A 14,318-nucleotide genomic window follows, 5' to 3' on the forward strand; every position below is an offset into this window, starting at 1 on the left:
GGTGGCTGCTCCTTCCTTAAAGCTCTTTGACCTCAGAGGGGCAGGGAGTGCGCATCCTTGGAGTTTCCAGCCAACTCAGTCTTCCCCTCCGGCCTCCCCATTCTTTTTCCGCTTCTCTCCTGAACTAGATCCCAAACCTGGTCCTCTCCCCGCGCCGGGAGGCGCGCGTCCCCGTAGACAGGTCGTTGGGCGTCGGAATGAGGGGCTCGTTAGAAAAACGAATTTGTAGGCGGGGTGGGGCACGTCGGCCTCCTGGGCTGGGCTGGGAAAGGGAAGTGGGCAAAGAGCCTTGCTTAGCCTGCCGAGGAGGTTGATTTCTACTTTACTCGTTTGTTCGCTCCTTTCCTTCCTTCCGTCCTTCCGTCCGTCCTTCCTTCCTTCCTTCCTCCCTCCCTCCCTCCCTTCCTTCTTTTCTTCCTTCCTTCCCCAGCACGGCACTAATTCCTTCCCACCTGCGTTGCAGGAGCACAGCCTAGTTGCTGGCGCACCTGGGCCACTCGGGAGAGCGTCTCCCGGGGCCGGGCAGGCTGGGGGTGGGGTGCACCATTCTCCTCTCTTAGCGCGCCTTTCGGAAAGAACCCGCGGCTCGGAGCCCAGGGAAGCTCAGAGATGCCCAGGAAAGTCAGTCCATTTGGAAACATTATCTCTTGTTTTCTCAGAAGCCAGAGCTTCCACCAAGCCAGGGGAGGAGGAGGCAAGGAGGCTGGGCAAAGGGAGCGTCCCAGCTGACTTTCTGCTCCCTCTAGTTGATGATCAGATTTAATTCAATATCTAAAGCAAACATGATTATCCGTGTGACCAAATCTGCGCGTCAATAGCACTCACAACAACGCGGACAGGGAGGTGATTACACTTTATTCCCGTTGTGCTGGGGCCCCTGGGTAGGAGAGGGCGGGGGAGGCTGTCTTAATATCCCCCAAAAGGACCTTCCCATCTCCAGGTTTGTCCCCAGCAAGGCAGTTTTTATAACTGCTGAAATGTTTTCCTTTGTTCTCCACACTAGCTTGGAATGTTTAGGGTTTGGTATTGCTGTTTGTAAAGTCCAGAGAATCTTTGCCCCCCACCGCATCCTCCCTCGCACAGAAATTTGACGTCCTGGCCACTCTGGTTGCCACCGCTCAACACCCCACTGGGGCTTCCCCTCACCCCAGTGCTCGGGGAAAGGTAGTGGGGATTCAGAGCCATTTGGAGTAGGTTGCCACAGGACCTGAGGTGCACAGGAAGGCTCCAGTTGGTTTTGATAGTTCTAGGCCCCGGGCCTTCCCAGAAGCTAAGAATAATCACAAGAGCCCCCCAGGCTCTCAGGAGAAAGAGAGAGGCACAGAACACCCAAGCTTTTGCAGTTGTTCTTTCTGCAAGGGTGGAGGACACTTTGGAGTAGAGGCCAAGCCTAAAGGCCTGCAGCCTGGGTGTGCACCTACAGGCCCTGGAACTGGAGAGGTGGGCCCAGAGCCCGCCTCTCTCTGTGCACCGGTCCCATGGAGTCAATAAAAGTGCCTGCGGAGTCCTGTGTGGCCCTAACCCCAGCGCCCTAGGAGCGCACCCGGCACCAGGTCTGCTCTGGCAGTCTATCTTCGCCCAATCTACAGCGGGCTGCACAAAACGGCACAATGGGCGAGCTGGGAGCTGGAGATGTTAGAGGCGTGCATATTAAAAAGGGACAGAGAAAGGAGGGCCAGGACGCAGAGGGGAAGAGGGAGAAGGGGCTCACCCGCCCCACCCTGCACCATTCAGCGCGCTTATCTCGGGCAGTGAATCCCGGAGTCAGGCAGAAGTCTCCTTGGGGTTTTGTTGGGCCTGTCACTGGGTCCCTTTGTCATCCGCGGGCTCCATGCTGGATTCCATATGGCCAGCTGGGCTGAGGGAGCGCGAGGAGGGACCCGCACAAAACCCAAATTGTGTCCGGCTTTCAAACCCTGTATTGTTGTCTGTGAAAGGAAGACGCATTAAAAATTCGTGCTATATCTATTGGGGAGGAGGATGGAGGAGGGGAAAAAAAGCCACCCCTGTCTTTGATGGCTTCAGAGGGCACTTGCCCTGCCTAGGCCCCGTGACACACTGAAAGCTGGAGATTTCTCCCTCTTTCCCTCTCCTCTCCTCTCCTCTCTTCGCCTCTCCTCTCCACTGCTGTCTTCTCTCCTGTCCTTTCCCCTCTTTCCCTACCCTACCCACTATTGGCACCAGTGCCCCCAGGTCAGTGGTCGCCCTCTGAAGCATCCTGGGATGTGGGAGCCCTCAGCTAAGCTCTCCAACTCCACACCCTCTTTGAGGCCATCCGAGCCCTGGAGGCATCTCTAGGTGTCCTAGGCCTAGCTGATGCTCTAACCAGGGTGCATTTCCAGCCTCTGGGGAGGATGAAAATCCAGTTTCTGCAGAGGATGCACCAGAAGCCCCCAGAGACTGAGCCTCCTTTCTCTCCCATTCCCCAAGAGACTTCCAGAGGCAGAGGGCTGGCTCAGTGCAGACCCAGTTTAACTGCAGCCACAGCCAGTACCAAGGCCACATGGCCTGGCCCAGTTGTTCCATTACCAACTCCAAGGTGCCAGGAGCTACCCCTTGCTTTGCATCAGTGCAGGGACCCTACTGACATCTTAGTGGCCCCAGAAATAAGTCCAGAAACTTCCTCCTCATTGGAGGAGGGAGAGACTTCTAATGCCGTGTCCCCTGCCTGTTTGGTTTGCAGAATTCAGTAACAGGGAGACAGGCAGGGCTTCCATGGGCTTTCCCACTTCAGCCCAAAGCCCTTCTTGGTGAGGAGTCAATCTGACTTGGGCCTTGCTTTGTCCCCCATGACAGCCAGGTCAAAATTCTCATAAGCATCCCTCAAATAAACAACCCATGTCAAGCAAAAGAGTTCAAGCCAAGCTGGGGAAATGAAAACAAAATGAGATGTTTCTCCTGGACAAAGTGAGACCCGCATGAGCACTACTGATTGGGTGGAAATTCCAACGAATTCAGAACTTGAGTGCGCCCCCCCCCCTCACTTAGCACCACTGTTGTAATTACAGCAATCAAGTGACCCGATGACAGTGGAAGCCGCCTTCTCCACGCTCCCCACTCCAGCTGGGAAATGACTTATTTTCTTTACCTATTGACTGTTGGGCTTAGCTGAGACCTGGTGTGGATTTCTCGAGCCTTTTCAAGAGCCTGGTCATTGAAAAGCTAATCCAATATTTACCGAGAATAAGGACAGTTCTCAGACGTATTTATTAGGGCCATGGCTAAGTGATTTCTTGGACTGAAGACAAAAGGCCAGGCAAGGGCGTCCAGGCCCCGGCCCTGCCCCAGCGGGATCCCAGAACTCAGGACTCCCACGAGGGGCTGAGCTTGCTCCCGGTGCTCAAGTGGCGAGTGGATTAGATATTGTGCTGGGTGGTATTTCAGGAAATATGTACTTGTGGCTCCTGAGAGGCCAAGCGCAGTGACACTCTAAACTGTGTCGATATATCATCTTTTATCCAGGATCTGCAAATAAACCCCTGATCCCCTCGGCGCATTATAGCCGCCGCTATCTCGCCGAGGAACAGATCTGAGTTTTATTGCTTTCACCAACGCCCCAACCCACACACACACACACACACACACACACGCATGCACGCACGCGCGCGCACACACACACACACGCACACGCATACGCACACACACCTTCCCTCTCCCACCAACTCTGGTTTAAAAGCTTTATATTTCCCCTCGCGGGGCATCGTTATTAAAAGAGGCGAATAGGCCTCAGCGCCGCCGTCCGAGCTAGCTGGGAAGCGCGTAGAACCGCGTCCCCTCCACGTGGGCCCAGGCGAAGAAGCCTTCGTGCCCTGCTCACCGCCGCCGCCAGGGGGCGCCCGAGGCAGGCTCTGCGTGCGGGTTTCCCAACTGCGACCCGGCGACACCTCTGAGGTCCGGTGTCAGAGCCTGGCGGAGACTAAGGAGCAATTGGGGCGCTGAACCAGGTGAAGCTACGAGTCGGGCCTCTGCGGGGGCTCCATCAGGCATGGTGGACCCCCTATCTGGGTTATAATCCCCGTTCCTCCCAATTTAGGTGCCACCTGCAGTCCCCATTCGCGCTGTTGTCCCATGAGGCCTAAACCTCAGCAAGCTGGTGCTGTTGCCAAGAGCGCCCTGGCCTATGCGTCCGCCTGGAGGACGCTTGGGGCAGGCGGGGCACACAGGGTTCAGATCCCCAGCTGTTGAGAACAGGGGCAGGCTATCGCGGCCCAGGTTTATGGGGGCTAGGGAGGTGAGACCCTCGCCCTCTGTGCACCTTGGAGTCGGGGCTCAGCTTCTCCTTGTCATCCCCAAGTCCAACCCGGCGACAGAGCAAGCACGACCCGCCCCCCCCCACCCGAAATCCCGCGCGGACTGGGCGCTGTCGCCGTCAAGCCACCAGGGGGAGATGCTGCGTCCCCGCCGGGCTTTTGGGGTCCGCTCCAGAGAGACCCTAAACCTGCCCAGAGCCCCAGGGTGCCGGTACGGATCTTAGTGACGCTTCCTTCATCATCCGCCGGGCCGTCCCGGGGTTGGAGCCAGACAGGGCATCCTCCCTACAGCCGGCCCCGCCTACCCCCAAAAGGAGGCCTGCGACTCTGGCTCGCCTAGCAGAGCCCTGGCGGCGCTATCTCAGTGCGGGGCGCTGGGGGCGCAGACCTCAGGCTCGGCTTTCTACGCCCGGCTGAGCCGGTCAGGGCGCAGTGCGCGCTCTGGGCGCGGGGTGGCGCGGTTGGATAAGGAGAGGCTTCGAGCACACCTAGTTCCCGAGGCTCAGATCTGAGGACAGGACTCTGCCCCGTGACAAGAGCCTCGGCTCAGCCCGGCCCGGCCCAGCCCATCCTCCTCCCTCCCTGCTGCTTACTACCAACTCAAGGGACTCAGATCGCCCTCTCCAGCCAGATCCCGTGTTGATTTAAATCACCTTATTTAAGTCTTCCCGCAACAGCTCAGAAGGAAGACCACCCCTCTCCTGGCCGCTGCCTTCACTAGATCGTTTTTGCCTTTCCTGTTTTTTTGTTTATTTGTTTGTTTGTTTTGGTGTACTGGGGATCAAACTCCAGACATTGTGCTTGTGAAGCAGGCAGCCGCACCACTGAGCCAAATCCTTGGCCCCGTTTTTCCTTTCTTGATAAAACCGTGCAGTCCCAGCCCCACACCTGAAGATAATGACCACCCCGTCCTTCCTGAGAACCTGCTGGGCGCCCCACCTCACACTGGCGGCCACCCACCCAGCCTGCCCTGCTGCAGAGGGACCAGGCTCTGTCCTTACAAACAGAAGTCCTGGAGGATGTACGGTCCACCAGGTGGCCCTCTTGTTTTCAGCGACAACCAGAAGCAGCCGGGCGGCCAGAGACTCCCCCATTGTGCAGAAGGGAGCAGCTGGTGTCAGAACCCTGCCCTGGCCCCGACTCCGGGCATCCCCTAAGAGCTGCACACCCTCCATGGCCCATGTGGCCACCTGGGGCCAGCAAGCATCCACTGTGGCAGTGGACAGGATGTGGCACCAGGCACTATTTGCAGTGGAGCCCCGGGTTCCCTCCCAGAACTGCAAAATAAAAGAAAAACAAGGAAAACAAGGCTTGTGTTTCCACAAGCCTCCTTGCCGTAGATAACCCCCCACACCCACACCATAAAAGAAGGTACAAGAAAAATAGATTCTCAGTTGCCACTTGATTTTATCTTCTTTTTAATACTACATGTCTATGTTGCCCAGGCTCACCTGAAATTTTGCATCCTCCTGCCTCAGCCTCTCAAGTACCTGGGATTATATGGGCCACCACACCACAACCCCCACAGAACTTATCTCTTTGATTAAATGACTATTTAATGAGAGAGGAAATGAAAATAATATGTTTGGGGGGGTATAGTGCTATGATCTCTGGTTTGAGAAATTTACAAGACACTAAAAGGAATTTCACCCAAGTGTTGACTTCCAGACCTCTCTACATTGCCCTGGCTCCATGGACTACAGAGTAAAAGAATTGTCAGTCAATATCTGTAGAGCAAGCTTAACTGTATACTATGGATGTGAGACAAGGCTGTGTCTGTAGGAGATCACCACCTGCCAGTCTGACCACAAGGGCACCTTGCAGAGGTCACCAGAACTCCCAGCCAGTGAACCCATGGCTTCTCCAAGCACAAAGAGCACGGCCCAAACACTTGCTGCTGGGATCAGGGGTGGCAGCCTCTGCCCCTGGTGATGGGCTCCCAGCAACCTGCACCTCCGTGCCTCGGCCTGTGGGAGGAGCGGGAGGGATCGGCAGTGCCAGGAGGAGGTTACTGGAGAGAGCACCGCTTCCCCTCCCTGAGCGTGCTCTGCCCCAGCACCTGAGGCTGCCTTGGGGCTGAGCCTTGCTGCCCCATGACAAAGCAGCCTGCTGGTTTCCTTCCTGTCCTCACTTCCTTGTTTCTTCTCTGGGTCCCCTCCCTAAAGAGCCTCTTGGGGTAAATACTATTTCAGGGTCTGCAGCTATGGACCCAGTGGAGATGCAGGAAACAGGTCTCACTTCCGCCCTCCCTGGCCTGGCAACATCTTTGGAGTCACCTGTGACCAGAAGGCCCATTTCTCACTGTTGTGTCTTGCTGTAGGATTAGTGGAAGAAGCAGAGGACTAGGTCCTGCACAGATCTGGGAGGGCAACTTCCCTCCCCTCGGTACCAGCCCTCAAGGCCACTGACTGGGTACCTGGCCACAGGGGGGACAGTTCTCTCGCAGGAGGTCAGGTCAGGTCGCCTTCCAGAGACCCTGATGGTCAGGGTTGGGGTCAAACTCCTGGAGGGCAGGTGGCTTCTCCAAAGTTATGGTTACTTCGTTTTGTTTGTTTCTACTTTTAGTAGGCCGTGTTTGCAGTCCATAATGGTTACTCCTTGTGAGGAGCTGGTGCATTTACAGCACACGTTTAATTCTGTTTACATCTCCGTTCTCTCCCTTCCCTTCCACCTCCATCCATCTCTTGGTTCTCTTCCCATTTGCAAAAGATCTGTCTCCCTGCTTGTTGTCTTTCATCTCCCTATCTTTTATTTTGCTGTTTATTTATACTTTGGGTTTCTCATATAAGTGAAACCATGTTATATTTAAGCTTGTGTCTGGTTTATTTCACTTAACATTATGATCTCAAGGTGCATCCATTTTCCTACAAATGATTCACGTTTGTCCTTCTTTATGGCAAAGTAGTACTTTATTGAGTGTATACCAGTTTTCTTTATCTATTCATCTACTGATGGATGGTACACACTGCTTATTTAACTATATTGTATTGTGTTGCTGTGAACATGAGTGTCCATGCATAATGTGATGATGTTCCCTCTTTCAGGAAGACATCTAGTATGGGGACAGCCAGTGTGGGACCTGGGCACAAGGTTGGCAACCTAGTGCACAGAGCCATTTTCCATCTCAAGGGATTGTGGAGGTGAGGGCGAGGAGGGGCGTGTGTGCTCCACAAGGCGCAGGCCGAAGTCCAAGGCTCCAGGATCTTGGAGTGTGACCATGCTGAGAAGGGCCTTCCTTTGGTGATTCTGTGAAGGTGGAACCAGCATGGTGGGCCTTCATCCATTAGGGCCAGAAAGGGATTCAGGCACAGGGACCCCTGTGGGACATAGGAAGGGGGTGCCCAGGAACGGCCACAGGAAGAGCCAGCTTTGCAGCACCTGCCCCGGGAAATGGATTGGATGCTGTACCCACAGACTGTGGCGTTTTGCTCAGAGGCAGGTGGAGATCTGCTTTGCCTGGCTGTCTGCCTTGGACTTCTTTTTTCTCTTAGCTTCCACGCTGTTTATCGGAAAGAATGGAGAAGGTAGAGTGCTCTGGGACAACATGGACCAGGACAAGCGGCACAAGACTGTCTGTGCGGCCTGGTCTCCTGCTGCCCGCAGTGCATCCAGCTGCACTGGAATCTGGGGAAGCAGCTCAGGCAGCTCTTTTCTCACAGCCCAGGATTCAAGTGGCAGCCTTCGGGTGTGGCAGTTCCCCCCCACTAGAGCTCAAAGGCAGTGCCAAGCCAAGGTCTCTGCAGGGCGGTGCACACAGGCAGGCTTTTCTCAGGCACTAAGAGGACATGCCCAGGAGCAAGGCCCCTCAACACTGTCAGGCGGCAGTTCCCAATGATCAGCTGTGTGCAGAAATCCATTCTGTTTTCTCCACAATGTGCACTAGAATACCCTCCTCTCCAGTCTCCCCACAACAGAAAAGTGCGCATGCAGTGGCGTGGCACAACACGAGATGGCCTCCTTCTGGGTAATCCTGTCCCTTCTGTCACCGAGGTAGGGAGTCCTGGGAGAGCTAACATCTGGCCACAGGTTTCCATCATAGTCAGGTTTCTATCGCACACATCTCTCCCCCCACCCCAGTGTCAGTGACCATCAGGAGTGGACAGCAGCACTCATGGGCCCACATGGGCCCACACGCACTTCTGTCTACATGGACAGCGTGAGGTGCTTCAATGCCTGCAGCTTGAACTCTGCCTGTTCATCCCTCTAGGTCAAAGCAGCCCATTTCCCAAGTCCTCACCCGGTGATACCAGGCACTGTGCTTCCCTGGGAAGTCCATTGATCCACACTGTCCAGAGTCCATCTAACTACAGGTGCACCTCACAGATCCAGCACTCTGACTTCCCAGTTCACAGGTCTTGCAGGGCCAAGGCGTGCATGAACTTTCGCCGGAGAATTAGTGAGAGCAGACACGAGGTCCGAATTGTTGGACTCTAACAGACACACTCTCTACAAAGCCTTGCACTTCTGAGGCAAAGGAGAGAGGAGGGCTCTGCTTGCCTATGGAGGGAGCTCCAGCTCCAGCCCAAAAGGCCCTCCTGGGAGCAGCATCATCGGACAAGTTACCAGCCCTTCTGGCCAGTGCACGTTTGTTCCACCCTCCTAGGGCCTGGATCACAGGTTCTCAGACTTTGGGGTACTTACCCCAAAATGAATGGCCTGGGGACTTACGCAGATTCTGACAGAGCAACACTGAAATTCTGCATTTCTAATGAGAGTTGGGCACACATGCTGCGGGTGTGAGACCAGCCTTTGCATAGCAAGTCACAGTGCAGCTCCAGATGTCCGAGTCAGGGTGGCCCCGTGTAGTTGCCACCTCAGATGAGGGTGCATTTCAATCATTTGGGAAATAAATCCAGAACCATAGGAGGAAAAAGTTCTGGAAACTATGCTGGCTGTAAGACCAGATGACTCCCTGCCCAAGGTCTGGACAAGGAAACTGAGGCCCCAAGATGGAGACAATCTGCCCAGTCACACAGCCTGGTGGCCCAGCAGAAGAGGTGATGAGCAGCCAGGTCTCCTTGCTTTTATCCTTCCCACAGTGACGCCTCTGCACACTTACCCTGACTGTGCTTAAAGTTGACAACAGGTGGCTCTCATAAACATCTACAAGTCACAAACCCAAGCAGCCTGTGCCAGCTGGCAAAAGACAGCTTGTATGCCCACGGGCTTGAAAAGTAAACCCCAAAACAGAGGGCTGCGCTCACCCTGCCTGACTCCCAGCGCATCACGGGATGGACAGTGTGCCGCTCTGGCAGGGACTCTGTGAGCTAAGGTGAAGGAGGCAGGGGGGACACCCAGGCCCAGGCCGGCCTCTAGGGTGAGCCAGGTGTACCCATTCCGCACATGTGAGCTGAGGAAGACAGTGTCCACCTAGGCCATGACTGCGGTCAGGACAGAAGTGTGGCTGGTATGACGGTGGAACGGTTCTAGGTTGCATTTAGTTCTTAGCCATTGAAATTTCAATAAGCGAAAACAGTGAAGGTCTGGATCACAGCCAGCCTGTGTCTGGGCTGTAAAGGGAAAAGCGGGCACGTCCTCCTCTCATCTCCTATGAAGCATTAGAGAACGCCAACCACCCTGTGGCCAGGCAAGCAGCTGTGATGCCATGGGTGGGGCCCAGGTGGCAGCAGGGTGGGTATTTATCCTTCCTGTGCTGTTCATGCTGGTGATCCTAAGCACCTCAGAGTGGATAAAATTCCACAAATAATAGAGTGTTTTTTAAAAATACTGTGTGACTCAGTCAATTCCTACCCATGTTTGGGGCTGGGGTCGGAGCAAGGAGGCGAGCACACAGCAGTGCTGATAGATACTGAGCTGGGAGCGGGCATGGAGCCACCTCCCCAAAGTCCCTCCTCAGCCTTGAGGGCCCGGGACACCCCTCCCCCGGGAAGGCTGAGGAACCCTGCAGAGCCCTTCTCAGAATGAATTCTGGTTGCAAAGCAAATGCACTGAAAATAACTCCCCCCTTGAGGATAAAGGATGACTGAAGCACAGGTTGAGTGATTATGCATAAAAACACTTATTACAGTAAAAGGCACATTGCCAATGACCATGGGACGAGTGTGTGCAAAGCAAGGGGGGTGAGTTGCAGGGAAATTAAAGGCAATGTGGCTTTTACTTTAATACATTTTTAAAATGTTAAGCCAGGCATGGTGGCGTGCACATTGCCAATGACCATGGGACGAGTGTGTGCAAAGCAAGGGGGGTGAGTTGCAGGGAAATTAAAGGCAATGTGGCTTTTACTTTAATACATTTTTAAAATGTTAACACAGGCATGGTGGCGCACACCTGTAATCCCAGCACTTGGGAGGCTGAGGTGGGAGGATCGCTGTGAGTTCGAGACCAGCCTGGGCTACACAGTAAATTCCAGGTCAGTCTCAACTACATAGTGAGACCTTGTCTCAAAAAAAATTTTTTTTAAATTAAAAAATAATAAAATGTGAACAGTCACTGTATTTCTTGATCACCCCTGTTGGTCAAATGTGTATGACAATTTCTCTCAAAAACAAGACATGGTCTCCTCATCCTCCTTATTCACCAGATCTGGCACTGTATGATTTCTTGCTCTTCCCCAAACTCAAAATGGTCGTGAAAGGGAAACAACTTGAATAGATTCAGGACATTGAGGCTGGATAGTTGCCAGGGTAGTGCAACTAAAGACAGGAAAAAGGACCCCAGAGCCTCAGCCTGGGCCCCCTCCCCACCATGAGGGGCAGTTGGAAGGCAGGGGCTCCTTCCTGTCCCAATTCAGAAAGGACAGTCGTGTCCAAGGCTGGACTGGAGTCTCAAAGGATACCCAAGCCAGGTGAGGGGCCAGGAGGTGGGCCGCCATGCTTGCTCTCAAGTTAACCCTTCCCCGCTCCCATGCCGCTCCTTCCGGGGGCATGAACTTTTTCATAAAATTAGGCATGGTATCAGCATCAGGGGAAAATAATTTAGCAAGGCAAATTGAAATACCATTCTTGATAGAAACACGCTTTCAAAGTTTACCGCCCCGATCCAGTACAATTAGACAAAGCAATTATGAACCCGTCCCCCGCCCCCGCTGGGCACAGAAAGGCTCTAATGGAGACAAAGTCCCTCAGGCTGGAGAGGCAGGCGCACAGGCCAGGCTCAGACAACTGCTGCAGGTGGGTTAATTAATCAAATGAGGAAAGGGGCTAAAACTCCACAGTGCAGTGGCAACCCGGGGACATGGGTAAACACAGCAATCCACGCTTGTGTGAATCCTCACTTTCAATGACTGGAAAGCCCGAGGATCACGCTATGATTCGAGTTCACCTATGGGGTTGGAAAGTAAGAGAAGACAGTCCTGACTGTCATTAGAACGCTTTAATAATGATCCCAGAAAAATAATTCGCAACGTCACAGCTGACGGGAATTTATCCACTCTCAAGGTTTTGTTTTTTGTTTTCTGTTTTTTTGTTTTTTGTTTTGTTTTGTTTTGCATTTTGTTCCTCCAACGTTTATAAAATGTACATTTATGCGACCATATGACCTTCGTGGATTTTTATAAAGCTGATTCTAAAAAGAGAGTCTTTTTCCTTAAACATTCTAACACCACATCAATTTAAAAGGTTCTTCAGATTTTACAAGGCATGAAAGTTACTCCAATAGAACTGACACGAACGTGTGTGTGTGTGACAGAAGGAAGCCATTCATGGTTGTGTCAGGCACTGGAAACTCACTTTTACATTAAAGATCAATATTATAGAGTCTCTGCAGAAAATTTTAATAGTCTCTTTCTAGAAGGTATGATGGGCTATTTCCTCCTAGTAAAAGTAACACAGTATGCTGAATCATTTTATACACAATTAAAGCTTTAAATCAGCATGAAAGATATGTGTCCTTCCTAAGGGAAACAATGTAGGTGTAGTGTGAATAACCACCAAAATTAAAAGCAGATGTGATCAAATAAAGTCTCACTGAGAAGGATGGAGTGATTTTAACAGCTCATCTTGTGGTTCCTATGATGTTTGAACATATATTTCTTCATATGCAATATCTTCAGCAATCATAACAAGAATAGATCAAGAAATATTTTCTAATATACAATGAAACAGGGGAAAAGGTAGGGTTTTGAGACATAAAATTCCTAAACTATTTCAGACAAATTTTTTTTAACGTGGAAGAATTTTTCCATTTATATCAGACTTCAGACAATTAACTAACATTACTACTTAACAATTACTGACTAAAACCTATCTTTTTAAAATTGTATAATTTATTCTCGATCATTGCAGCTTCATTCAAGACTACCCTATAAGTGGCTACATCTTTAAAAAAATCATACCTATTTACTATTTACATAATATTGAAGGCAATTCACACTCCTCTTTCTTTTTCATAGCTACCACTCTTTTTTAATCCACGAGAGGAGGAAGTGGGCCCCATGTCACTTAGAGCCAACCAACACCCCTCCCCGCTGCCAGCTGCACCCTGGGTCTTCAGTGACCACCAGTAACACAGCCTTCTCGTCAAGCTCACCAGGTGACAAAATATGTCCCTGCTCCTCCCTTCCTCGGAGGTTCTCCTTCCACTCATGGACCACGTCCTCCTGGCCCACTCCCTCCAACACCTGGGGCCTGGACATTGGGATCCACATGCTCAGAGCAGGAACACTGGCCAAGCACCCTCTAGATGAACCCAGCTCACTTAATCAGCAAGAGTAACAATGGGTTTTGGGCCTCAGCTTTCCCCCAGTCCTGCCTGTTTCTGTGTATTGCTTCAAGTAAAACTTCACGGATGGGAGTTTGTACACTGGCTTTAAAATACTGAGCTGGGTCCCCATTTGGCCCTGCCCATGTCTTGTCCATGTCTGCCTTTAGAGCATCCTCAGCCTTAGCCCCATACTCTGTTCATCGACCTTGAAGTTTAACACTTCTTTCCCACTATGGTGCCCCATTTCTAGTTTTTCCAGTTAGTGGTGGGTCCTCCCACCCTCAGCTAACCTGGCAGAGACCCAGGGAAGAATCCCAGGTCCTGGTCCCACAGGAAGCCCAAGTAGTGCTCCTGTTGCTGCTAAAACAAATGGGAGAATGCTATCGAATCCACAATGTATGATGTAAATCAAAGGTGTTAATTACATGTCACTTTTTATAGATTATTAATCATCACAATGGTGAAAGAGCTCTGAAGAGCATCAGCAATGAGCCCAGGACCTTCCAAGTGCCCCGGCTCCTCCTGGGCTCCATCACCTCATGAGCCTTGCATGGTAAGCCCTGAGAACTCCCAGAAAGGGAAGCTCACTTGTTCAGCACCCCTGGACCAACACTGTGAAAGTGAAGGAACTTCTCAGATCAGAAGAATACATGCACGTTATCATCCCTTGATGGCAAAAACAGAGTGAATCTTAAAATCACTTCACCAAGTTGTGTGAGCTTTTGTTTATTTTTCTTTCTGGGTTTAAACAGCTTTAGCCAAATAAAACATCAGGTTTCCTACTGTGCTTTCAGAAGTCAGGATTTGGGGTGTTCTATGACTAGATGTCAGTTGGACAAATACAAAACTTGTTTTGCACACAGCTATAATTACATTTGTAATACACCAGTGTTGGTTTACTTTCACTGAGTGTGTGTGTGTGTGTGTGTGTGTGAGCAGAATCCACCAAAAATGTATACGCGCTTCAAGGAAAAAAAAACTTGCATGTATTTTAATACTACATTTATTGAAAAATCATAATAGTAATACAAGTTACCTTTGGCCTCTACAATGACAAAAGGGATTTAGCTCAGTGGTGCTATGCCTGCCTTGCAAGGGCAAGGTCCTGAGTTTGATCCCTAGTACCACACACACACACACACACACAAAAAAAAAGTGTTGCTAAAAGTTTTGACCATTAACTTCCAGATATTTATTAGTACAGTGAACTGCTGCTTGGGTAATTTTGGTCATTAAGATTGCTGCACATGCATTTTTAATTTCTTCTCTAAGGGCCAGCAGTGTAGCAGGTTTTCTGTATTATACAACACCCTGTAAGGTCCCCCATAAAAGGGTAACACCATCTGTTGAACATCATACTATTTTTCTTTTCCTGAAGTGAGTATATATTTTTTGTGGAATATATAT

Source organism: Fukomys damarensis, unplaced genomic scaffold (assembly GCF_012274545.1).
Source record: "Fukomys damarensis isolate Sample0158 unplaced genomic scaffold, DMR_v1.0_HiC HiC_scaffold_7, whole genome shotgun sequence".
NCBI classification, from domain to species: Eukaryota; Metazoa; Chordata; class Mammalia; order Rodentia; family Bathyergidae; genus Fukomys; species Fukomys damarensis.